This window comes from Scyliorhinus torazame, chromosome 24, assembly GCF_047496885.1.
Source record: "Scyliorhinus torazame isolate Kashiwa2021f chromosome 24, sScyTor2.1, whole genome shotgun sequence".
In the NCBI taxonomy this organism is placed as follows: domain Eukaryota; kingdom Metazoa; phylum Chordata; class Chondrichthyes; order Carcharhiniformes; family Scyliorhinidae; genus Scyliorhinus; species Scyliorhinus torazame.
In genome coordinates, this window is record NC_092730.1 from 34,169,192 (window position 1) to 34,194,437 (window position 25,246).

Below are 25,246 nucleotides of genomic sequence, written 5' to 3' on the forward strand. Positions count from 1 at the left end.
GGAAAGCAAATATTCCAGCAGGAACCCAGGTGGAACACTACAAACCTTCTTCCAGTCCGAAAAGTTTCGATTGACCATTGTATTCTGTTTCTGATTATTCAACCACATTTATATCCATATTGCTACTGTCCCTTTTATTCCAGGAGCTGTAACATTTCGCTAATTCTGTGCAGTTTGGGTTTCCTTATTTGGGGAAAGATGTAAATACGCTGGAGACGGTTCACAGAAGGTTTCCTCGATTGGTGCCAGGAATGAGCGGGGTTTCTATTGAGGAAAGGTTAGACAGACTGCACTTGTTTCCAGTGGAGATGTGAAGACTGACAGTTAATTTGATTGAAGTACATCAGATTTTGAATGGTCTTGACAAGGTGGACGTGGAAAGGATGTCACTGCTTGTGGGTGAGAGCAGAACTACTGGGCAGTTAAAAACAAGGATTTCGCCCTTTTCGGACGGAGATGAGGAAATTTCTCACTCCCAGAGAGTTGTGCGACTTTGGAACTCTGCCTCACAAGGCGACGGAAGCGGGACATTGATTATTTCTAAGGCGGAGATTGAAAGATTCTTGTTCAGCATATAAACCAAAGGTTTATCGGGGTTACATACAATCATTACATTCAGCCAACGACCTGGATGCACAAGCGTTCGTTTGTTTTACTTGATATTTGAGGATAAATTCAGAGTCCGACACCATGGTGAAACGGTCTTTAAATGTCGTGTTCATGTCTTCACATGTTCAGCACTGATATATTCTCTGGAGCTCAAACCTGCTCCCGATTTCAGTCAATGACACCATATCGATTGTCCTTATTAAAAAAATACAAGACTCGTCTGGGATTTGAACACGTGACCTCTCGCATTTTACCGCAAATGGAAGCTTTCTCAGGGATAATCATACCCCTAGACCAACGAGCTAACCGACGATAAAGATTCACTCAAACCAGCTTCTCATTGCCTCCCGAAGCTTATTGTATCAACTCAAAGCGCTTCTTTATTCCTGTTCAATTTGGTTTCGTTGTTAAAATAAAATCAAAAGAAACAATTTTTGTCTCTTGCTTTTTGTACTGGGATCATTGGGTAAATTGGGGTATTTTGGGTTTGTTGGCCTCCACTGCAAACAGAACAAACCAGGACCTGAGGAAGGAGCAGTGCTCCGAAAGCTAGTGTTTGAAACAAACCTGTTGGACTTTAACCTGGTGTTGTCAGACTTCATACTGAACAGAATAAAACACATACGGGCCCAGTCATTGCTCTTGCTGAGTATTTCGCAAGCCCTGGCCAGATGGTGGGGGGTGAATGTCATGCGACATGAATCCAAGGTCCCGGTTGAGGCCGTACTCATGTGTGCGGAACTTGGCTACATGTTTCTGTTCGGCAGCTCTGCGATGTCGCGCGGCCTGAAGGCCGCCTTGGAGAACGCTTACCCGGAGATCAGAGGCTGAATGTCCTTGACTGCTGAAGTGTTCTCCGATGTGTTCTCCGGTGTGACATGTGAATATTCGATTCATTCTCTATCTGCAGTCTCTGTTCCTGTGTGTGGCACAGGTCTCCCCAGGCCAAGTAGCCAGCCGCTGATTTGATCTCAGTTAAAATAACTTTTAATTGCGTCCCAAAGCCCATCAGTTTCCCCACAATTATAAATCAGAAATGTGAATGAACAATGTGACATTTATCTCTCTGTTATGGTGATGATCAGAAGCAGTGATGTCAGTTTTCACCACTCGCCAAGTCAGCCTGTGGATGCGTCTCGCCAATCACCTGGGTAATGTAATTCTGCCAGTCAGTGTGTTCAGTTGGCATTTTAGGAGAAATTCGAAGTCATCATGACTTCATCAGTGGCCTCATAGTTAAGGTGTGAGTGATAGAACATTACAGCACAGAACAGGCCCTTTGGCCCACGATGATGTGCCGACCCATTGTCCTAGATTAATCATAGAATTTACAGTGCCGAAGGAGGCCATTCGGCCAATCGATCTGCACCAGCCCCCGGAAAGAGCACCCCACCCTTGGACTGTGGGAGGAAAACGGAGCACCCGGAGGAAACCCATGCATACACGGGGAGGATGTGCAGACTCCGCACAGACAGTGATCCAAGCCGGAATCGAACCTGGGACCTTGGAGCTGTGAAGCAATTGTGCTATCCACAATGCTACCGTGCTGCCCTTAAGAATAAATTAATCCACACTAAATCATTCTACCGTAATACATGTACCTATCCAATAGCTGCTTGAAAGTCCCTAATGTTTCCGACTCAACTACTTCCACAGGCAGTGCATTCCATGACCCCACTACACTCTGGGTAAAGAACCTACCTCTGACATCCCCCCTATATCTTCCACCATTCACCTTAAATTTATGTCCCCTTGTAATGGTTTGGTCCACCCAGGGGAAACGTCTCTGACTGTCTACTCTATCTATTCCCCTGATCATCTATCAAGTCGCCCCTCACCCTTCTCTGTTCTAATGAGAAAAGGCCGAGCATCCTCAATCTTTCCTCGTAAGACCTACTCTCCATTCCATGCAACATCCTGGAAAATCTCGTTTGCACCTTTTCCAAAGCTTCCACATCCTTCCTAAAATGAGGCAACCAGAACTGTACACAGTACTCCAAATGTGGCCTTACCAAAGTTTTGTACAGCTGCATAATCACCTCACGGCTCTTAAATTCAATCCCTCTGCTAATGAATGCTAGCACACCATAGGCCTTCTTCACAGCTCTAACCACTTGAGTGGCAACTTTCAAAGATGTATGAACATAGACCCCAAGATCCCTCTGCTCCTCCACATTGCCAAGAACCCTACCGTTAACTCTGTATTCCGCATTCATATTTCTCCTTCCAAAATGGACAAACTCACACTTTTCAGGTTTAAACTCCATCTGCTACTTCTCAGCCCAGCTCTGCATCCTATCTATGTCTCTTTGCAGCCGACAACAGCCCTCCTCACTATCCACAACTCCACCAATCTTCGTATCGTCTGCAAATTTACTGACGCACCCTTCAACTCCCTCATCCAAGTCATTAATGAAAATCACAAACAGCAGAGGACCCAGAACTGATCCCTGCGGTACGCCACTGATAACTGGGATCAGGCGAAATATTTGCCATCCACCACCACTCTCTGACTTCTATCAGTTAGCCAGTTCGTTATCCAACTGGCTAAATTTCCCACTATCCCATGCCTCCTTACTTTCTGCATAAGCCTACCATGAGGAAACCTATCAAATGCCTGACTAAAATCCATGTACAGTACATCCACTGCTTTACCTTCATCCACATGCTTGGTCACCTCCTCAAATAATTCAATAAGACTTGTAAGGCAACACCTACCCCTCACAAATCCGTGCTGACTATCCCTAATCAAGCAGTGTCTTTCCAGATGTTCAGAAATCCTATCCCTCAGTACCCTTTCCATTACTTTGCCTACCACCGAAGTAAGACTAACTTGCCTGTAATTCCCATGGTTATCCCTATTCCATTTTTTGAACACGGGTACGACATTCGCCACTCTCCAATCCCCTGGTACCACCCCTGTTGACAGTGAGGATGAAAAGATGATTGCCAACGGCTCTGCAATTTCATCCCATGCTTCGCATAGAATCCTTGGATATATCCCGTCAGGCCGGAGGGACTTGTCTATCCTAAAGTTTTTCAAAATGACCAACACATCTTCCTTCCGAACAAGTATTTCCTTGAGCTTACCAGTCTGTTTCACACTGTCCTCACCAACAATATGGCCCCTCTCATTTGTAAATACTGAAGAAAAGTACTCGTTCAAGACCTCTCATGTCTCTTTAGACTCAATACACAATCTCCCGCTACTGTCCTTGATCAGTCCTACCCTCACTCTAGTCTTTCACATATGTCTCACAAGTTTTCCTTGATCCTACCCGCCAAAGATTTTTCATGCCCTCACTTAGCTCTCCTAATCCCTTTCTTCAGTTCCCTCCTGGCTATCTTGTATCCCTCCAGCGCCCTGTCTGAACCTTGTTTCCTCAGCCTTACATAAGTCTCCTTCTTCCTCTTAACAAGACATTCAACCTCTCTTGTCAACCATAGTTCCCTCACTCGACCATCTCTTCCCTGCCTGACATGGACATACATATCAAGGACACGTAGTACCTGTTCCTTGAACAAGTTCCACATTTCACTTGTGTCCTTCCCTGACAGCCAATGTTCCCAACTTATGCACTTGAATTCTTGTCTGACAACACCGTATTTACCCTTCTCCCAATTGTAAACCTTGCCCTATTGCACGCACCTATCCCTCTCCTTTACTAAAGTGAAAGTCACAGAATTGTGGTCACTATCTCCAAAATGCTCCCCCACTAACAAATCTATCACTTGCCCTGGTTCATTGCCAAGTCCCAAATCCAATATGGCCTCCCATCTGGTCGGACAATCTGCATACTGTGTTAGAAAATCTTCCTGGACACACTGCACAAACACCACCCCATCCAAACTATTTGATCGAAAGAGTTTCCACTCAATGTTTGGGAAGTTGATGTCACCCATGTCTACTATCCTGTGACTTCTGCACCTTTCCAAAATCTGTTCCCTAATCTGTTCCTCCACATCTCTGCTACCATTGGGTGGCCTATAGAAAACTCCCAACAAGAAGACAGCTCCTTTCCTACTTCTGACTTCAACCCATACTACCTCAGTAAGCAGATACTCCTCGAACTTCCTTTCTGCATCTGTTATACAATCTCTAATTAAAAACGCCCCCCCCCCACCTCTTTTACTACCCTCCCTAATCTTATTGAAACATCTACAACCAGGGGCCTCCAAAACCATTTCTGCCCCTCTTCTACCCAAGTTTCCGTGATGGCCACCACATCGTAGTCCCAAGTACCGATCCATGCATTCACCCACCTTATTCCTGATGCTTCTTGCGTTGAAGTATATACACTTCAACCCATCTCCGTGTCTGCAAGTACTCTCCTTTGTCAGTGTTCCCTTCCCCACTGCCTCACTGCACGCTTTGGAGTCCTGAATATCGGCTACCTTAGTTGCTGGACTAACAATCCGGTTCCCATTCCCCTGCCAAATTAGTTTAAACCCTCCCGAAGAGTACTAGAAAATCTCCCTCCCAGGATATGGGTGCCCCTCTGGTTCAAATGCAACCCATCCTGCTTGTACAGGTCCCACCTTCCCCAAAATGCACTCCAATTATCCAAATACCTGAAGCCCACCCTCCTGCGCCATTCCTGCAGCCACGTGTTCAACTGCACTCTCTCCCTATTCCTAGCTTCGTTATCATGTGGCACCGGCAACAAACCAGAGATGACAACTCTGTCTGTCCTGGCTCTTAACTTCCAGCCTAACTCCCTAAACTCGTTTATTACCTCCACACCCCTTTTACGACCAATGTCGTTGGTACCAATGTGCACCACGACTTCTGGCTGCTCACTCTCCCCCTTAAGGCTCCTGAAGACAAAATCTGAGACATCCCTGTCCCTGGCACCCGGGAGGCAACATACCTTCCGGGAGTCTCGCTCGCGACCACAGAATCTCCTATCTATTCCCCTAACCATTGAATCTCCTATTACTATTGCTTTTCTATTCTCCCCCTTCCCTTCTGAGCCCCAGAGCCAGACTCAGTGCCAGAGACCTGGCCGCTAGGACCTTCCCCCGATAGTTCATCCCCCCCAACAGCATCCAAAATTGTATACTTGTTTTGAAGGGGAACGGCCACGAGGGATCCCTGCACTGTCTGCCTGTTTGTTTTCTTTCCCCTGACTGTAACCCAGCTACTCTTGTCCTGTACCTTGGGTGAGGTTACCTCCCGTTAACTCGTCTCTATAACCCCTTCTGCCTCCCAGATGATCTGAAGTTCATCCAGCTCCAGCTCCAGTTCCCTAACACGGTCTCCGAGGAGCTGGAGTTGGGTGCACTTCCCGCAGGTATAGTCTTTGGGGACACCTGTGGTATCCCTCACCACCCACATCCTACAGGAGGAGCATGCAACTGGCCTAGCCTCCAGCCCCTCTTACCTTACAGAATATAGCTGCCCTGTGGACCAACTGGACCTCGCCCTCCGACTCTGCTCCCAGTCAGCTGCACTCTCTGTAAACTCCTGGATCCCTTCTCGCTCTTCGAAGACTGGTTCGAAGTTTGCTTCACTTTTCAAGGTCCGGCTCAATAAAATCAGTCACAGGCCCATGATCTGCTTTCCTCCTGTTCTCAGACACATCTACTTTCTACAAGGGCGCACTAACTGGTTTTCAGAGTAAGAGTCAGACTGCAGTCACCTCGTTCTCTCTCGATCCCTTTATCCCAGAGACACCTCACAACCAGGAATGGAACTTCTCACAGAGCCAAGAATGGAATAGTTTGTCGATTCTTCCACTGATTCAGGCCCGTCCATCGCCAGGACGTATTCGTCCAAACGAGTTGGGATGAGATGGGGCTGAGTTTCACTGTGTATCCAATCAGCCCCCGGAGAAGCACAAAAACAAGGAGTGAGGAGAGAAAAGAAAACAAAGAAATAGATAGAGAGACAAAGGAAAGAAAACAAGAAAAAAAATTTCAAGTATGTTCCATTTCTGCCTCGATCATGTTCCCCTGAAATACATTCAGTTGAATGAAATCAAACCACGTTTCCATTCGCTGCCATTCCTGCTTCTCCTTCCAAACGCTGCAGGAAACGTTATTATTTATTTATTGTTGCTTTGAGAGTGAGTTCCTTATTTATCTTTATATTGAAGAATGAAATGAAAATCGCTTATTGTCACAAGTAGGCTTCAAATGAAGTTACTGTGAAAAGACCCTAGTCGCCACATTCCGGCGCCTGTTCGGGGAGGCTGGTACGAGAATTGAACCGTGCTGCTGGCCTGCCTTGGTCTGCTTTCAATGCCAGCGATTTAGCCCTGTGCTAAACCAGCCCCGTTTAGTTTTTAAAAAGAACGTATTTCGAAAAAACTGTATTCGATAAATGTTCACACCGTTAACAGACAATCAACCGAAATTCCGATTAATTGTCGAGCCGGCAGCTTCCCGGGGGAGTTAAACAAACATTTCGAATCACAGTCGCTGCGAGCAGGATTCGAATCTGCGCGGGAAAACCCTATTTCATTTGAAGTCCAACCACTCGCCCATCACAGCTGCGTCATTCAACATCAATTTGGTTGATAGAAAAATTCTAAAACCAGCCTGGAATCACTCCAGGAAGTTGTTGCATTCAAACGATCAACGGGGCCCCGGGGTTTATGTGTGGAGGGATTGAATTTTCGTTGAAAATGACCATTCGATTTGGAGAGACTCGGAAATCTCAGCTCCCTAAACGCACAATTCCACTGAATAAATATTTTGTGTAACAACATCAGTTAAATTGGAAATATATTAGAAATTCATGTTTCTTTTCAAATGCAGCAGCACTACACTTCCCAGTCTGGAAGAAAATTATAATGATGAAATCTAGAAATTACAGAGGGAGACCTGTGCAGACCGAATGGTCACATGATGACCTGATGACGCAATTAAAATGATCACGTGTCTGGATTCCGGCAGTTCTCCCCGGATCGCGGTCAGAGCACAAGCCAGGAGCAGCTGCTCAATTATTAAATCAGTTATTTTTTATTACAGCTCCTTGGTCGCCAGTCATTGAGAGACCAGCATTTCTACATGGTGTCAGGAGTGGGCAGTATGGCAGAAGAACTCCACCGCATCAACCACCTTGGATCATAGAATCGTAGAATCTCCAGCGCAGAAGGAGGCCATTCGGCCCAACGAGTCAGCACTGACCCTCCGAATGAGCACCGCAGCAACTCTCTTCAAGAAGAGGTTTAATAGATACTGCACCAGCAGCCCGGCTAGCTCAGTCGGGAGAGCATGGGACTCTTAATCGAGCCCCACGTTGGGCGCGTATATATTATTATCGGGAAATATTGATGCCGAATGAACTGTCTTCATAACAGGAACACAAGGTTATGTCGCTGGACTGGGAATCCAGGGGTCTGAACTAACCCTTGGTGACAAGATTTAATAAATCTGGAATTGAAATTTCGTCTCATGTTCTGCTTCAGACGGATCATATTTCCACAACAGGGATTGATTTGACTGAACCACAGTGAAGATCTGTCACCGGCAGACTCACGGTTCCACGATGGAGAGAGAACAGTTGCATTTCAGAGAGCTCAGTTACACAGCAGGAGAGACATTTACAAACAGGGCCTTCTCCACCTCAGCACCTTTTCTGTGTCATTGTGTGTGTCCTGATAGTCTCTTCCTGCTTTTCTGTGTGTCTTTCTCTGTCTGTTACAGCCGTGCTGATGTTACGTATTAATCTCACTTTTCCCAAACAATAATTATGATTGATAGATACAGACAGATTTCCACACTGACATTCAGTACCAATGTCTAATAGAGACTGAAACCCACCCTCACATACAGTCCCAGACATTGACTCATAATGAAGGAATTCTGCTCTCACAACCTGTTACAGAGTGTTCCCTCCACTCGCGAACACTACCTGTGATTTACAGATACAGAACAAATCTCAGTCAGGTGAGTAGCAGAGTTTGATGGGTACGACATGGATTCCACAATCACCTTCTCTGCGCCAGATAATCAGATGCAGTGACACGAGGTGCCTGTGTTGTTTTAACAAGAGTTTTACAGAAGAACCGGAACACATTTACACAATACCAGGGTATAAGACGTAGGAGCAGAAGTAAGCCATTCAGCCCATCGAATATGCTCCGTATTTTAATGAGATTATGCTTGATCTGATATATGACGTGTTATGACCTCATACGGTGGCACGTTGTCACAGTGGTTACCTCACAGCGCCAGCGATCTGGTTCAATTCCAGCCTTTGGTCACTGACTGTGTGGAGTTTGCACTTTCTCTCCGTGTCTGTGTGGGTTTCCTCCGGGTGCTGCGATTTCCTCGCACAGTCCAAATGTGTGCGGGTTAGGTGGACTGTCCATGCTAAATTGCCCCATAGTGTTCAGAAAGTTTGGTGGTGTTACAGGGATGTGGTGCAGAGATAGGGACGCTGCCACAGGGTCGGTGCAGAGTCGATGGGCAGAATATGTATATTATACAGTGAATGGTAGAACCCTCAAGAGTATTGAAAGTCAAAGAGATCTAGGAGTACAGGTCCACAGATCACTGAAAGGGGCTACACAGGTGGAGAAGGTAGTCAAGAAGGCATACGGCATGCTTGCCTTCATTGGCCGGGGCATTGAGTATAAGAATTGGCAAGTCATGTTGCAGCTGTATAGAACCTTAGTTAGGCCACACTTGGAGTATAGTGTTCAATTCTGGTCGCCACACTACCAGAAGGATGTGGAGGCTTTAGAGAGGGTGCAGAAGAGATTTACCAGAATGTTGCCTGGTATGGAGGGCATAAGCTATGAGGAGCGATTGAATAAACTCGGTTTGTTCTCACTGGAACGAAGGAGGTTGAGGGGCGACCTGATAGAGGTATACAAAATTATGAGGGGCATAGACAGAGTGGATAGTCAGAGGCTTTTCCCCAGGGTAGAGGGGTCAATTACTAGGGGGCATAGGTTTAAGGTGAGAGGGGCAAAGTTTAGAGTAGATGTACGAGGCAAGTTTTTTACGCAGAGGGTAGTGGGTGCCTGGAACTCACTACCGGAGGAGGTAGTGGAGGCAGGGACGATAGGGACATTTAAGGGCACCTTGACAAATATATGAATAGGATGGGAATAGAAGGATACGGACCCAGGAAGTGTAGAAGATTGTAGTTTAGTCGGGCAGTATGGTCGGCACGGGCTTGGAGGGCCGAAGGGCCTGTTCCTGTGCTGTACATTTCTTTGTTCTTTGTTCTTTGTTAATGGCCTCCTTTTACATTTTAATGATTTCATGATAATCCTCATGTCCACTTTCCCGGGTTTTTATATCTAGATTTCATGATGAACCTTTAAAACCAACATTCCAACCAAGCCTCAGGTACCAATAACTCCTCAATGGTCGTTAATTTCCCGACTGTCTATCATTTGGTCAGTCTGAGGAAGTCACGTCCTGGAAATGTCATACATTGATCCAGTTCTAAAGTAAATTAAGTCGCTCTAGTCCCTGATGACCATAGGCTGCTTTCCCCGTTGACGGTGAGATCTGACTGGTGGTGATTTAACCTGAGGATCATAAGACCATAAGACATAGGAGCGGAAGTAAGGCCATTCGGCCCATCGAGTCCACTCCACCAATCAATCATGGCTGATTGCAACTCCATTTACCCGCTCTCTCTCCATAGCCCTTAATTCCTCGAGAAATCAAGAATTTATCAACTTCTGTCTTAAAGACATTCAACGTCCCGGCCTCCACCGCCCTCTGTGGCAATGAATTCCACAGACCCACCACTCTCTGGCTGAAGAAATTTCTCCTCATCTCTGTTCTAAAGTGACTCCCTTTTATTCTAAGGCTGTGCCCCCGGGTCCTAGTCTCCCCTGCTCATGGAAACAACTCCCCTACGTCCACCCTATCTAAGCCATTCATTATCACCATACCCCAGGCGAGGGGCAAGTTTGTGAAGGCTGGGTTTTCATGATTCCGTTCTATATTTACCGTGTGATCAGAATCTAATTAACCTGGTGTTGTCTCTGTTAATATTGTCTCATGGTAAGGCAAACCTCACCGATTGGATAGACGAGTGATCGTTCTTCAGTCTTGTCATGGACGGACCCGCTGAATATTGAGGCACTTTCTGAAAAATTTACCTTTCTACCAGGAATAGTCTCATCCCAACACAATAATTTATCATTAATCTGCTCCAAGTATATTTTCATGACTCGCTGAAAGAATATACTCTATTTCCTGGAGATACCTGTAACTCAATGATCAGACTATGTCCATCGTGAAGTGTGTGTTCCGATGATCGACCGATTCCTCTGTGAAGCCGGGAACGTTTGCTTTTGCTGTCAAATGATGGTTGATTCCAGTCTTTCAGCGGGGGCCTTTCACACTATGTGGAAACATCTTGGACATGGTATTGAAGTGTTTCCCATCAGTCCATTCTCAAAAGTCCCTGAATATGCTGGGAATTCGTTTTACTGACAAAATCTGCATTTCTATCATTGACCACCGGGCTGAAATGAAATGAAATGAGATGAAAATCGCTTATTGTCACAAGGAGGCTTCAAATGAAGTTACTGTGGAAAGCCCCTAGTCGCCACAGTCCGGCGCCTGTTCGGGGAGGCTGGTACGGGAATTGAACCATGCTGCTGGCCTGCCTTGGTCTGCTTTCCAAGCCAGTGATTTAGCCCTGTGCTAAACCAACCCGTGAAGACAAAGTGGCGCATATTTTCCATCAATTCATGGATGCAACACGAATTAAGACTTTTTGACGCATGCATTTGTGGGTTGAGGTGGCCGAGTGGTTAAGGCGTTGGACTGCTAATTCTCTGTGCGTTCGAATTCCATCCTCGTCGATTTTTCATCCGCTAGTTGCTCGGAAGTGGGACTCATTTTTCCAAGATGGGTCTGCAGTAACTGATGTGACAATCCAGTCCAAGTTGTCAGGCCAGATTGCAGCGAGTTGTGTTGGAAAAGCGAGAATTCAAAATTCAGTCTTGTTCTGATTGAGATGAATTGATCGGATAGTGAGAGAGGAACCACTTTGATTTGATTTATTGTCCCATGAAAATTATTTTTCTGCTACCAAGGGAACATACACATTACATAGATAGTAGACAGAAAAAGTATAATCGACAGAGTACATTGACAAATGGTACATGGACAAACAGTGATTGGTTACAGTGCGGAACAAGGGGCCATACAAAGCAAACCCATGAGCAAGAGCAGCATAGGGCGTCGCGAATAGTGTTCTTACAGGGAACAGATCAGTCCGAGGGAGAGTTGTTGAGGAGTCTAGTAGCTGTGGGAAAGAAGCTGTTCCTATGTCTGGATGTGCGGGTCTTCAGACTTCTGTACCTTCTGCCTGATGGAATAATCTGTAAAAAGGTAAAACCTGGGCGGGAGGGTCTCTGATAATGTTGTCTGCTGTCCTGCGGCAGCGGGAGTTGGAGACAGAATCACTGTGCGGGTGGCAAGCTTGTGTGATACGTTGGGCTGATGTCACCACACTGCAGTTTCTTGCGACCTTGGGCCGAGCAGTTGCGATCCCAAGCTGTGATGCAGCCCGATAGGATGCTCTCTGTGGTACATCTGTAGACGTTTGTGAGAGTCGATGCAGACATGACGAATTTCCTCTCCTTCCATAGGAGGTAGAGACGATGCTGGGCTTTCTAGACTGTTGCATCAACATGAGTGGACCAGGACAGACTGTTGGTGATGGTGACCCCCAGAAATGTAAAGCTATCCACCATCTCCACTTCGCAGCCATTGATGCAGACGGGTGTGTGTTGTGCAACGCTTCCTGGCGTCGATGATCAGTTCCTTGATCTTTCCGACATTTAGAGACAGGCTGTTTTAGGTACACTATGCAACCAAGTGATTTATCTACCTCCTGTATCTGATTCGTCATTGTTTGCGATACGACCTACCACAGTGGTATCATCCACAAACTTATAGATTGAGTTGGAGCTAAATCCTGCCACGCAGGATGTGCCTCCATATTCAGCGGGTCCGGCCATGACAAGACTGAAGAACGATCACTCGTCTATCCAATCAGTGAGGTTTGCCTCACTGTGAGACAAGATTGTCTAAGAGAACACCAGATAAATTAGATTCAGATCACACGGTTATACTAGAACTGAATCATGAAAATCCCGCTTTCTCATAATTCCCGTTCCAGCCTCCCCGAACAGGCGCCGGAATGTGGTAACTCGGGCTTTTCACAGTAACTTCATTGAAGCCAACTTGTGACAATAAGCGATTATTATTATTATTATTGCTCGTCGCCTGAGGTATGGTGATCCTCAGGTTAAATCACCACCAGTCAGATCTCACCCTCAAAGGGGAAAGCAGCCTATGGTCATCAGTGACTAGAGCGACTTAATTTACTTTAGAACTGGATCAATGTATGACATTTCCAGGATGTGACTTCCTCAGACTGACCAAATGATTGACAGCCGGGAAATTAACGACCATTGCGGAGTTACTGCTACCTGGGGCTTGGTTGGAATGTTGGTTTTAAAGTTTCATCATGAAATGTAGAGATGAAAACCCGGGAAAGTGGACATGAGGGTTATCATGAAATCATTCAAATGTAAAAGGAGGCCATTCTGCCCATCGACTCGGCACCGATTCTCTGAAAGAGCCTCTGTGTCCCCACCACATCCCTGTAACACCACCCAACTTTCTGAACACCAAGGAGCAACTTAGCATGGACACTCCACCTAACCCGCACACATTTGGACTGTGCGAGGAAATCGCAGCATCCGGAGGAAACCCACACAGACACGGAGAGAAAGTGCAAACTCCACACAGTCAGTGACCAAAGGCTGGAATTAAACCCGGATCGCTCGCTCTGTGAGGTAACCACTGTGATAACGTGCCACCGTATGAGGTCATAACACGTCATATATCAGGTCAAGCATGATCTCATTGCAATACGGAGCATATTCGATGGGCTGAATGGTTTACTTATGCTTCTATATCTTATACCCTGACATTGTGCAATATTCTGCTATTTGTCTCTAAAACCTTGTTAAAACAATGTTTAGCGAGTTGGTCACATCGCAGGTGAAAGGTACTGAAGGAGATAGAAAATGGGTGACCAAAAGACAGAGCAAGAGTAGGAAAGCAGTGCAGGTGTCCCCTGCGGTCATCTCCCTGCAAAACAGATACACCGCTTTGGATACCGTTGAGGGAGATGGCTCACCAGGGGAAGGCAACAGCAGCCAGGTTCATGGCACCGTGGCTGACTCAGCTGCGCAGCCGGGCAGGAAGAAGATTGGCAGGGCTATAGTGATAGGTGACTCAATCGTAAGGGGAATAGACAGGCGGTTCTGCGGACACAATCGAGACTCCAGGATGGTATGTTGCCTCCCTGGTGCAAGGGCAAAGGATGTCTCGGAATGCCTGCAGGACATTCTGGGGGGGGGGGGGGGGGGGGTGAACAGCCAGCTGTCGTGGTGCACATAAGCACTGATGATATAGGTTAAAAAAACGGGGTGAGGTCCTACAAGCTGAATTCAGGGAGTTAGGAGTTAAACTTAAAAGTAGGGCCTCAAAGGTAGTAATCTCAGGATTGCTACCAGTGCCACGAGCTAGTCAGAGTAGGAATGTGAGGATAGATAGGATGAATGCGTGGCTCGAGAGATGGTGCAAGAGGGAGGGATTCAAATTCCTGGGGCATTGGAACCGGTTCTGGGGGTGGTGGGACCAGTACAAACCGGATGGTCTGCACCTGGGCAGGGCTGGAATTGATGTCCTAGGGAGAGTGTTCGCTAGAGCTGTTGGGGAGAGTTTAAACTAATGTGGCAGGGGGATGGGAACCGACGCAGGAATTTGGAAGGTAGTAAAACAGGGACAGAAACAAAAGGCAGTAAGGGGGAAAGTGTAAGGCAGAGAAGCCATAGTCAAAAATCAAAAAGGGCGACAGTACAAGATACAGTGACTGAGGGGAGCTCCGTGAATAGGACCAGGAATACTAAAAGGAATAAAACGGGAAGTAAAAACATGAATGGTAAGCGACGCGGCAGGTTGTTACATGACTTTATGGGTTCAACCACAAGGAAAATCAGGAGAAAGGTTAAGAGGAAATATAACTTAGGAGAGGTTACTGATCGAGGTGGTAAGATTCAGAACAGAGGTAAAAAAGCCAACATAAGTGTACTTTACCTGAATGCTCGTAATAATCAGAATAAGGTAAATGAGATGGTGGTGCAAATCATCGTGAATGACTATGATTTAGTGGCCATTACTGAAACATGGTTAAAGGATGGTGTCGACTGGGAGTTAAATATCCGAGTAAATCAAACTATACGGAAGGGCAGAGTGGTTGGTAAGTGAGGTGGTGTAGCTCTGTTATTTAAGGATGACATCTGGGCAATAGTAAAGGATGACATCGGTGCTATGGAGGATAAGGTTGAATCCATTTGGGTGGAAATCAGGAATAGTAAGGCAAAAAAGTAACTGATAGGAGTCATCTATAGGCCAGCAAATAGTAACATTATGGTGGGGCAGGCAATAAACAAAGAAATAACTGATGCATGTAGAAATTGTACAGCAGTTAACATGGGGGATTTTAATCTACATGTATTTTGGTTTAACCAGGTCGGTCAAGGCAGCCTTGACGAGGAGTTCATAGAATGTATCCACGACAGTTTCCTAGAACAGTATGTAATGGAACCTACGAGTGAACAAGCGGTCGTAGATCTGGTCCAGTGTAATGAGACAGGATTGATTCAGGATCTCATAGTTAGGGATCCTCTCGGAAGGAGCGATCACAATACGGTGGAATTTAAAATACAGATGGAGACTGAGAAAGTAAAATCAAACACGAGTGTTTTGTGCTGATAGAAAGGAGTTTACAGTGGGATGAGAGAAGAACTAGCTAAGGTAGACTGGGAGCAAAGACTTTATGGTGAAACAGTTGAGGAACAGTGGACAACCCTACAAGCGATTTTTCACAGTGCTCAGCAAAGGTATATACCAACAAAAAGGAAGGACGGTAGAAAGAGGGAAAATCGACCGTGGATATCTAAGGAAATAAGGGAGAGTATCAAATTGAAGGAAAAAGCATACAAAGTAGCAAAGATTAGTGGGAGACTAGAGGACTGGGAAATCTTTAGCGGGCAACAGAAAGCTACTAAAAAAGCTATAAAGAAGAGTAAAATAGATTATGAGAGCAAACTTGCTCAGAATATAAAAACAGAGAGTAAAATTTTCTACAAATATATTTTAAAATAAATAGTGACTAAGGTAAACATTGGTCCTTTAGAGGATGAGAAGGGAGATTTAATAATGTGAGATGAGGAAATGGCTGAGTAACTGAACAGGTTTTTTGGGTCGGTCTTCACAGTGGAAGACACAAATAACATGCCAGTGACTGATGTAAATGAGGCTATGACAGGTGAGGACCTTGAGAGGATTGTTATCAATAAGGTAGTAGTGATGGGCAAGCTAATGGGGCTAAAGGTAGACAAGTCTCCTGGACCTGATGGAATGCATCCCAGAGTGCTAAAAGAGATGGCTAGGGAAATTGCAAATGCACTAGTGATAATTTACCAAAATTCACTAGACTCTGGGGTGGTCCCGGCGGATTGGAAATTAGCAAACGTGACACCACTGTTTAAAAAAGGAGGGAGGCAGAAAGCGGGTAATTATAGGCCAGTGAGCTTAACTTCGGTAGTAGGGAAGATGCTGGAATCTATCGTCAAGGAAGAAATAGCGAGGCATCTGGATGAAAATTGTCCCATTGGGCAGACGCAGCATGGGTTCATAAAGGGCAGGTCGTGTCTAACTAATTTAGTGGAATTTTTTGAGGACATTACCAGTGCGGTAGATAACGGGGAGCCAATGGATGTGGTATATCTGGGTTTCCAGAAAGCCTTTGACAAGGTGCCACACAAATGGTTGCTGCATAAGATAAACATGCATGGCATTAAGGGGAAAGTATTAGCATGGATAGAGGATTGGTAAGTTAATAGAAAGCAAAGAGTGGGGATTAATGGATGTTTCTCTGGTTGGCAATCAGTAGCTAGTGGTGTCCCTCAGGGATAAGTGTTGGGCCCACAATTGTTCACAATTTACAGAGGTGATTTGGAGTTGGGGACCAAGGGCAATGTGTCCAAGTGTACAGACGACACTAAGATGAGTGGAAAAGCAAAAAGTGCAGAGGATACTGTAAGTCTGCAGAGCGATTTGGATAGGCTAAGTGAATGGGCTAGGGTCTGGCAGATGGAATACAATATTGACAAATGTGAGGTTATCCATTTTGGTAGGAATAACAGCAAAAGGCATTATTATTTAAATGATAAAATATTAAAACATGCTGCTGTGCAGAGAGAACTGGGTGTGCTAGTGCATGAGTCACAAAAAGTTGGTTTACAGGTGCAACAGGTGATTAAGAAGGCAAATGGAATTTTGTCCTTCATTGCTAGAGGGATGGAGTTTAAGACTAGGGAGGTTATGCTGCAATTGTATAAGGTGTTAGTGAGGCCACACATGGAGTAGTGTGTTCAGTTTTTGTCTCCTTACTTGAGAAAGGACATACTGGCACTGGAGGGTGTGCAGAGGAGATTCACTAGGTTAATCCCAGAGCTGAAGGGGTTGGATTACGAGGAGAGGTTGAGTAGACTGGGGCTGTACTCGTTGGAATTTAGAAGGATGAGGGAGGATCTTATTGAAACATATAAAGATTATGAAGGGAATAGATAGGATAGATGCGGGCAGGTTGTTTCCACTGGCAGGCGAAAGCAGAACTAGGGGGCATAGCCTCAAAATAAGGGGAAGTAGATTTAGGACTGAGTTTAGGAGGAACTTCTTCACCCAAAGGGTTGTGTATCTATGGAATTCCTTGCCCAGTGAAGCAGTAGAGGCCCCTTCATTAAATGTTTTTAAGATAAAGATAGATAGTTTTTTGAAGAATAAAGGGATTAAGGGTTATGGTGTTAGGGCCGGAAAGTGGAGCTGAGTCCACAAAAGATCAGCCATGATCTCATTGAATGGTGGAGCAGGCTCGAGGGGCCAGATGGCCTACTCCTGCTCCTAGTTCTTATGTTCTTATCTGGACCACAGACTCCGAGTGCCGACTGCGTCTGGTTATGTGGCGGAGAGAAGGTGATTGTGGAATCCATGTCGTACCCATCAAACTCTGCTACTCACCTGACTGAGATTTGTTCTGGATCTGGAAATCACAGGTAGTGTTCCCGAGTGGAGGGAACACTCTGCAACTCAGTCTGTGGAACAGTTTGTGAGAGCAGGGTTCCTTCAATATGAGTCAATATCTAGTACTGTATGTGAGGGTGGGATTCAGTTTCTATCAAACATTGGTACTGAATGTCAGTGTGGAAATCTTTCTGTATCTATCAATCACAATGTCTGTTTGGGAAAAGTGAGATTAATACGTAACATCAGCACGGCTGTGACAGACAGAGAAAGACACACAGTAAAGCAGGAAGAGACTATCAGGACACACACACAATGACACACAGAAAAGGTGCCGAGCAAACCAGCAAGATACTGAGATGGAAAAACTGGTTATTTACGAAAATGTGTTTCCTGCTGCACACATATAGGCCCTGTTTGTAAATGTATATCCTGCTGTGTAACCGTGTTCTCTGCTGTGTAAATGAGCTCTCTGCTGTGTAACCGTGCTCTCTGCTGTGTAACTGAGCTCTCTGCTGTGTAACCGTGCTCGCTGCTGTGTAACTGAGCTCTCTGCTGTGTAACTGTGCACCCTGCTGTGTAACTGAGCTCTCTGCTGTGTAACTGCTCTCTCTGTCGTGGAACCGTGACTCTGCCTGTGACAGATCTTCACTGTGGTTGTGTCAAATCATTCCCTGTTGTGGAAATATGTCCTCTCTGAAGCAGAACCTTTCTGCGCCATTACTGAGACGAAATTTCAATTCCAGATTTATTAAGTCTTGCCACCAAGGGTTAGTTCAGACCTCTGGATTCCCAGTCCAGCGACATAACCTTGAGTTCCTGTTGTCAAAACAGTTCGTTCAGCATCAATATTTTCAGATAATAATGTAGACCGCCCAACGTGGGGCTCGAACCCACGACCCTGGGATTAAGAGTCCCATGCTCTACCGACTGAGCTAGCCGGGCTGATGCTGCACTAACTATTAAACTTCTTCCTGTCGAGAGTCGCTGCGGTGCTCATTCGGAGGGTTAGTCTTGACTCGTTGGGCCGAATGGCCTCCTTCTGAGCTGGATATTCTACGAATTTATGATCCAAGGATGTTGATGCGGTGGAGTCCTTCTGCCATACTGCCCACTCCTGACACCATGTAGAAATGCTGGTCTCTCAATGACTGGCGACCAAGGAGTTGGAATAAAAATAACTGACTTAATAGTTGTGCAGCTGCTCCTGGCTTGTGCTCTGACCGCGATCCGGGGAACTGCCGGAATCCCGACACGTGATCATGTTAGTTGCGTCATCAGATCATCATGTATTCTATCGACCAAATTACTAATGAATGACACATTGGACGCACCTGCGATGGCCGAGTGGTTAAGGCGTTGGGCTTAAACTCCAGTGTGGTTTTACCGCGCAGGTTCGAGCCCTGCTCGCAGCGACTTTGATTCGGAATGTTTGTTCAACTCCTCCCGCAAGCCGCTGACTCCGGAATGAATCGGAATTCCGATTGGCTGTAAATAAACGGTTGGAACGTTCTTCGAGTTCAGTCCGATATGTAACATTTTTTTGGGAAACTGAACAAAATATAAAGATGGAAACGTGATTTGCTTTCATTCAGCTGAATGTATTTCTGGGTAAAAAGATCGTGGTAGAAATGGAACATATTTTATCTCTCTATCTGTTTCTTTGTTTCTTTCTCTCTCCCTCACTCACTGTTTTTGTGCTTCTCCGGGGACTGATTGGATACACAGTGAAACTCAGCCCCATCTCACCCCAACTCTTTTGGACGAATACGTCCTGGTGATGGACGGTTCTGAATCAGTGGAAGAATCGACAAACTATTCCATTCTTGGCTCTGTGAGAAGTTCCATTCCTGGTTGTGAGGTGGCTCTGAGATAAAGGGATCGAGAGAGAACGAGGTGACTGCAGTCTGACTCTTACTCTGAAAACCAGTTAGTGCGCCCTTGTAGAAAGTGCATGTGTCTGAGAACAGGAGGAAAGCAGATCATGGGCCTGTGATTGATTTTATTGAGCCGGACATTGAAAAGTGAAGCAAACTTTTAACCAGTCAGCGCCTGTCTGAGAGCTCGGAAGGAATTACGGCTGACATTGAGACAGTTCAGAGTGAATTGTAACAGCAAATCGAATCTTCAAGAGGTGTTGGTATATTGATTTCAGAGAGAATGTCATAATACCATAAAAGATCAGTTGCGCTTGTTTTTGTTTTGTTCGGTAATTTGGGAATCTGTTTGGAGCGGGTGCAGTTGGTCAATATCTGTGCCTCTTGCTTGTCCAGCTGCCCGTGCAACAGCAGCTCCATTCCTATCCAGATGTGTGGACACAAACGGCAAACCCACATTATTGTATTCCCGAGGAGGTTCTAAACCCGCTCGCAGCGGCTCTGCTCCGGAATATTTACTCAGCTCCATAAACAAACCACTGACCACACAAAAGACCGGGGCTCCCATTGCCTCTCATTGATGGTTTTCACCCAATTTGGCTGTTTAAGGAATGAAAGCAAAAATTTATCGCGTCTGGTAATCAGCATTTTTAAATAAACTACACTAAACGTATAAAACAATACTTTATAAATGATAATTAACCAATATTAATCAATATTAATAATGTTTCCTGCAACGATTGGAAGGAAAAGCCCATCCCATCAGATCAGGATATGTTGGGAATGGACCGGAGTGAAACATTCCCAGACCATGTCCAACATGTTTCTCCTCAGTATGAAAACTCCCCGCGGAAAGACTGAAACAGACACTCATTTGATCACATCATGATTAACATCACTCACACCTTAACCATGAGACCACTGGGGAAGTCATGATGGCTTCGAATTTCTCCTAAAATGCCAACTGAACCCACTGACTGGCAGAATGACATAAACACGATATTGCCGACGCGCAACCACAGGCCGACTTGTCGAGTGGTGAAATCTGACATCACTGCTTCTGATCATCACCAGAACAGAGAGATAAATGTCACATTGTTCATTCACATTTCTGATTTATAATTGTGGGGAAACTGATGGGCTTTGGGACGCAATTAAAAGTTATTTTAACTGAGATCAAATCAGCGGCTGGCTCGTTGGTCTGGGGAGACCTGAGCCACACACAGCAGCAGAGACTGCAGATAGAGAATGACTCGAATATTCACATGTCACACCAGAGAACACATCGGAGAACACTTCAGCAGTCAAGGGCATTCAGCCTCTGATCTCCGGGTAAGCGTGACAACAGAATCGCCGAGCAGAAACTTGTAGCCAAGTTCCGCACACATGAGTACGGCCTCAACCGGGACCTTGGATTCATGTCGCATTCCATTCGCCCCGCACCATCTGGCCTGGGATTGCGGAATCCTACCAACTGTCCCGGCTTGAGACAATTCCCACCTCTTTAACCAGGGGTTACCCCTATCTCTGGATCTGGAAAGATTTAATTACCTGCAAATGCTCGCATTCAAAACATTTTCTTCCATCTTTGACTTTGTCTATATACATGTTTCCGGAACATACCTCTTCATACACCTGAGGAAGGAGCAGTGCTCCGAAAGCTAGTGTTTGAAACACACCTGTTGGACTTTAACCTGGTGTTGTCAGACTTCTTACTGTGCACATCAGAGACTGAGAGGTAAAGATTCATTCACCACCCAAATGCCTATATGCCCCCCCCCAACGGACACACAAGCGCAATGCCACTGAAAGTGTTGTCATGATTCTGATATGCAGACGTTTTAACGGAAACTGGCAAACAACAGAATGATTTTATCCACTCTATAACAATATCAGAGATTGATCATTACAGATTTAGTTCCACCTTCACACAGAATTTCAGAGAATGAAATATACTGAATGAATGACAGACTCTCATACAGTCCCAGAGACTCTCTCAAAGCGATTTAACTGAATCCCAAAGACAGATTGTTCCAGTAGATGTGCAACAATCCTAGGAATTACCGGAATATTATAAATATGGAATGAATCTGACTCTGTCATACAGTGTCAGAGACTGAAATATACATGAATTATATTTCAAAATTGATCGCATTTAGCAGGGTGGTAGTGTCAAATAACCCGATGGAGCGAATCCTCAATGTGAAGATGGGGCCTTGTCTCCACAAGGACTGTGCAATGGTCACTCTGAACATATAGAGTATGGGACACGGAGTTCCACAGACTGAATCCTACTTTCCACACAACACCACTGACTGGATTGGATTGGATTTGTTTATTGTCACGTGTACCGAGGTACAGTGAAAAGTATTTTTCTGCGAGCAGCTCAACAGATCATTAAGTACATGAGAAGAAAAGGGAATAAAAGAAAATACATAATAGGGCAACACAACATATACAATGTAACTACAAAAGCACTGGCATCGGATGAAGCATACAGGGTGTAGTGTTAATGAGGTCAGTCCATAAGAGGGTCATTTAGGAGTCTGGTGACAGTGGGGAAGAAGCTGTTTTTGAGTCTATTCATGCGTGTTCTCAGACTTCTGTATGTCCTACCCGATGGAAGAAGTTGGAAGAGTGAGAAAGCTGGTCGGAGGGATCTTTGATTATGCTGCCTGCTTTCCCCAGGCAGCAGGAGGTGTAGATGGAGTCAATGGATAGGAGGCATGTTCGTGTGATGGACTGGGCGGTGCTCACGACTCTCTGAAGTTTCTTGCGGTCCTGGGTCGAGCAGCTGCCATACCAGGTTGTGATGCAGCCAGATAGGATGCTTTCTTTGGTGCATCTGTAAAAGTTGGTAAGGGTTAATGTGGACATGCAAAATTTCCTTAGTTTCCTGAGCAAGTATAGACGCTGTTGAGCGTTCTTGGTAGTAGCATCGAAGTTGGTGGACCAGGATAGATTTTTGGAGATGTGCACCCCTCGGAATTTGAAACTGCTAACCATCTCCACCTCGGCCCTGTTGATGCTGACAGGGGTGTGTACAGTACTTTCCTTCCTGAAGTCAATGACCAGCTCTTTCGTTTTGCTGGCATTGAGGGAGAAATTGTTGTTGCCACACCACTCCACTCAGTTCTCTATTTCCCGCCTGCATTCTGACTCGTCGTTATTCGAGATCCGGCCCACTATGGTCGTATCGTCAGCAAACTTGTAGATGGAGTTGGAACTAAGTTTTGCCACACAGTCGTGTGTGTACAGGGTGTAGAGTAGGGGCCTAAGTATGCAGCTTTGCGGAGGCCCGGTGTTGAGGACTATTGTGGAGGAGGTGTTGTTGTTCATTCTTACTGATTGTGGTCTGTTGGTCAGAAAATCGAGAATCCAGTTGCAGAGTGGGGAGCCAAGTCCTAGGTTTTGGAGCTTTGATATGAGCATGGCTGGGATTATGGTGTTGAAGGCGGAGCTGTAGTCAATAAATAGGAGTCTGATGTAGGAGTCCTTGTTTTCGAGATGCTCCAGCACAATTGAGCTGAGACAATAAGCTTCGGGAGGCAATGATAAGCTGGTTTGAGTGAGTCGCAAATGTGATTTGGCTCGTTGGTCTCGGGGTATGATTCTCGCTTAGGGGCTACCATTTGTGATAAAATGCGAGAGGTCCCGGGTTCAAATCCCGGACGAGCCCTGTTGTTGTTGTTTTTTAAATCACGACGATCATTGAATGAAGTCGGGAGCAGGTTTGCGCCCCAGAGAATATATCAGTGCTGAACACGTGAAGAAACGAACACATCATTTAAAGACCGTTTCACCATGGTGTAGGACTCTGAATGTATCCTCAAACATGTAAAACAAACGAACGCTTGTGCATCCAGGTAGTTGGCTGAATGCAATGGTTGTATGTAACCCCGATAAATCTTTGATTTATTTGCTGAACAAGAATCTTTCAATCTCTGCCTTAAAAATAATCAATGTCCCGCTTCCGCCGCCTTCTGAGGTAGAGTTCCAAAGTCGCACAACTCTCTACGAGGGAGAAATTTCCCCATCTACGTCCGAAAAGGGTGACATCCGTTTTTTTCACTCCCACAAGCAGTGACATCCTTTCCACGTCCACCTTGTCAAGACCATTCAAAATCTGATGTACTTCAATCAAATCAACTGTCAGTCTTCACATCTCCACTGGAAACAAGTGCAGTCTCTCTAACCTTTCCTCAATAGCAAACCCGCTCAAAGAACAACAAAGAACAGAGACAAGTACAGCACTGGAACAGGCCCTTCGGCCCGTCAAGCTCGTGCCGACCATGCTGCCTGACCAATGACGAATCTAAAATGTTTTACACTTCCTGGGTCCGTATCCCTCGATTCCCATCCTATTCATGTATTTGTCAAGATGCCGCTTAAATGTCACTATCGTCGTTGCTTCCATCACGTTCTCCACAGCGAGTTCCAGGCACCCACTACCCTCTCTGTAAAAAAACTTGCCTTGTACATCTCCTCTAAACCTTGCCCCTCGCACCTTAAACCTATGTAATTGACTAGTAATTGACCCCTCTACCCTGGGGAAAAGCCTCTGTCTATCCACTCTGTCTATGCCCCTCATAATTTTGTAGACCTCTATCAAGTCGCCCCTCAACGTCCGTCATTCCAGTGAGAACAAACCGAGTTTATTCAACCGATCCTCATAGCTAATGCCCTCCATAACAGGCAGCATCCTGGTAAATCTCTTCTGCACCCTCTCTAAAGCATCCACATCCTTCTGGTAGTGTGGCGACCAGAATTGAACACGATACTCCAAGTGTGGCCTAACTAAGGTTCTAGACAGCTGCAACATGACTTGCCAATCTTGTACTCAATTCCCTGGCCAATGAAGGCAAGCATGCCGTAGCCGTCTTGGCTACCTTCTCCACCTGTGTTGCCCCTTTCAGTGACCTGTGGACCTGTAGACATAGATCTCTCTGACTTTCGATACTCTTGAGGCTTCTACCATTTACTGTATATTCCCTACCTGCATTAGACCTCCCAAAATGCATTACCTCACATTTGTCCGGATTAAACTCCATCTGCCATCTCTCCGCCCAAATCTGCAAAAGATCTAAATCCTGCTGTATCCTCTGACAAACCTCATCGCTATCCGCAATTCCACCAACCTGTGTGTCATCTGCAAACTTACTAATCAGACCAGTTACATTTTCCTCCAAATCATTTATACACACTACGAACTGCAAAGCTCCCAGCACTGATCACTGTGGAACACCACTAGTCCCAGCCCTCCAATTAGACAAGCACCCTTCCATTGCTACTCTCTGCCTTCTATGATCTAGCCAGTTCTGTATCCATCTTGCAAGCTCACCCCTGATCCCGTGTGACTTCACCTTTTATACTAGTCTACCATGAGGGACCTTGTCAAAGGCCTGACTGAGGTCCATATAGACAACATCCACTGCCCTACCTGCATCAATCATCTTTGTGGCCTCTTCGAAAAACTCTATCAAGTTAGTGAGACACAAAACCATGCTGCCTCTCACTAATATGTCCATTTGCTTCCAAATGGGAGTAGATTCTGTCTCGAAGGATTCTCTCCAGTAATTTCCCTACCACTGACGAAAGGCTCATTCCTGGCACCAATCGAGGAAACCTTCTCTGAACCGTCTCCAACATATTTACATCGTTCCCTA

The 25,246-nt window shown here is 45.6% G+C and overlaps 1 protein-coding gene and 2 non-coding genes across 4 annotated transcripts in view; 1 reads left to right on the top strand and 2 right to left on the bottom strand.

Moving 5' to 3' along the window:
- LOC140399999 (histone H2B-like) overlaps positions 1-25,246 on the bottom strand; it is a 66,519-nt gene that overhangs the window by 3,654 nt on the left and 37,619 nt on the right. The window contains exon 3 of one of the 2 annotated variants that reach the window (XR_011937951.1): positions 20,023-20,180. The exons of the other annotated variant lie outside the window; for it this stretch is intronic. The gene's annotated coding sequence lies outside the window, so the exon portion shown is untranslated. Of the gene's footprint in view, positions 1-20,022; positions 20,181-25,246 lie in introns of those variants that run through there. 2 annotated transcript variants of the gene reach the window in all.
- Positions 18,576-18,648, bottom strand: trnak-cuu (transfer RNA lysine (anticodon CUU)). Its single transcript has one exon. It is a non-coding gene; the product is annotated as a tRNA-Lys (tRNA).
- Positions 19,037-19,118, top strand: trnal-uaa (transfer RNA leucine (anticodon UAA)). Its single transcript has one exon. It is a non-coding gene; the product is annotated as a tRNA-Leu (tRNA).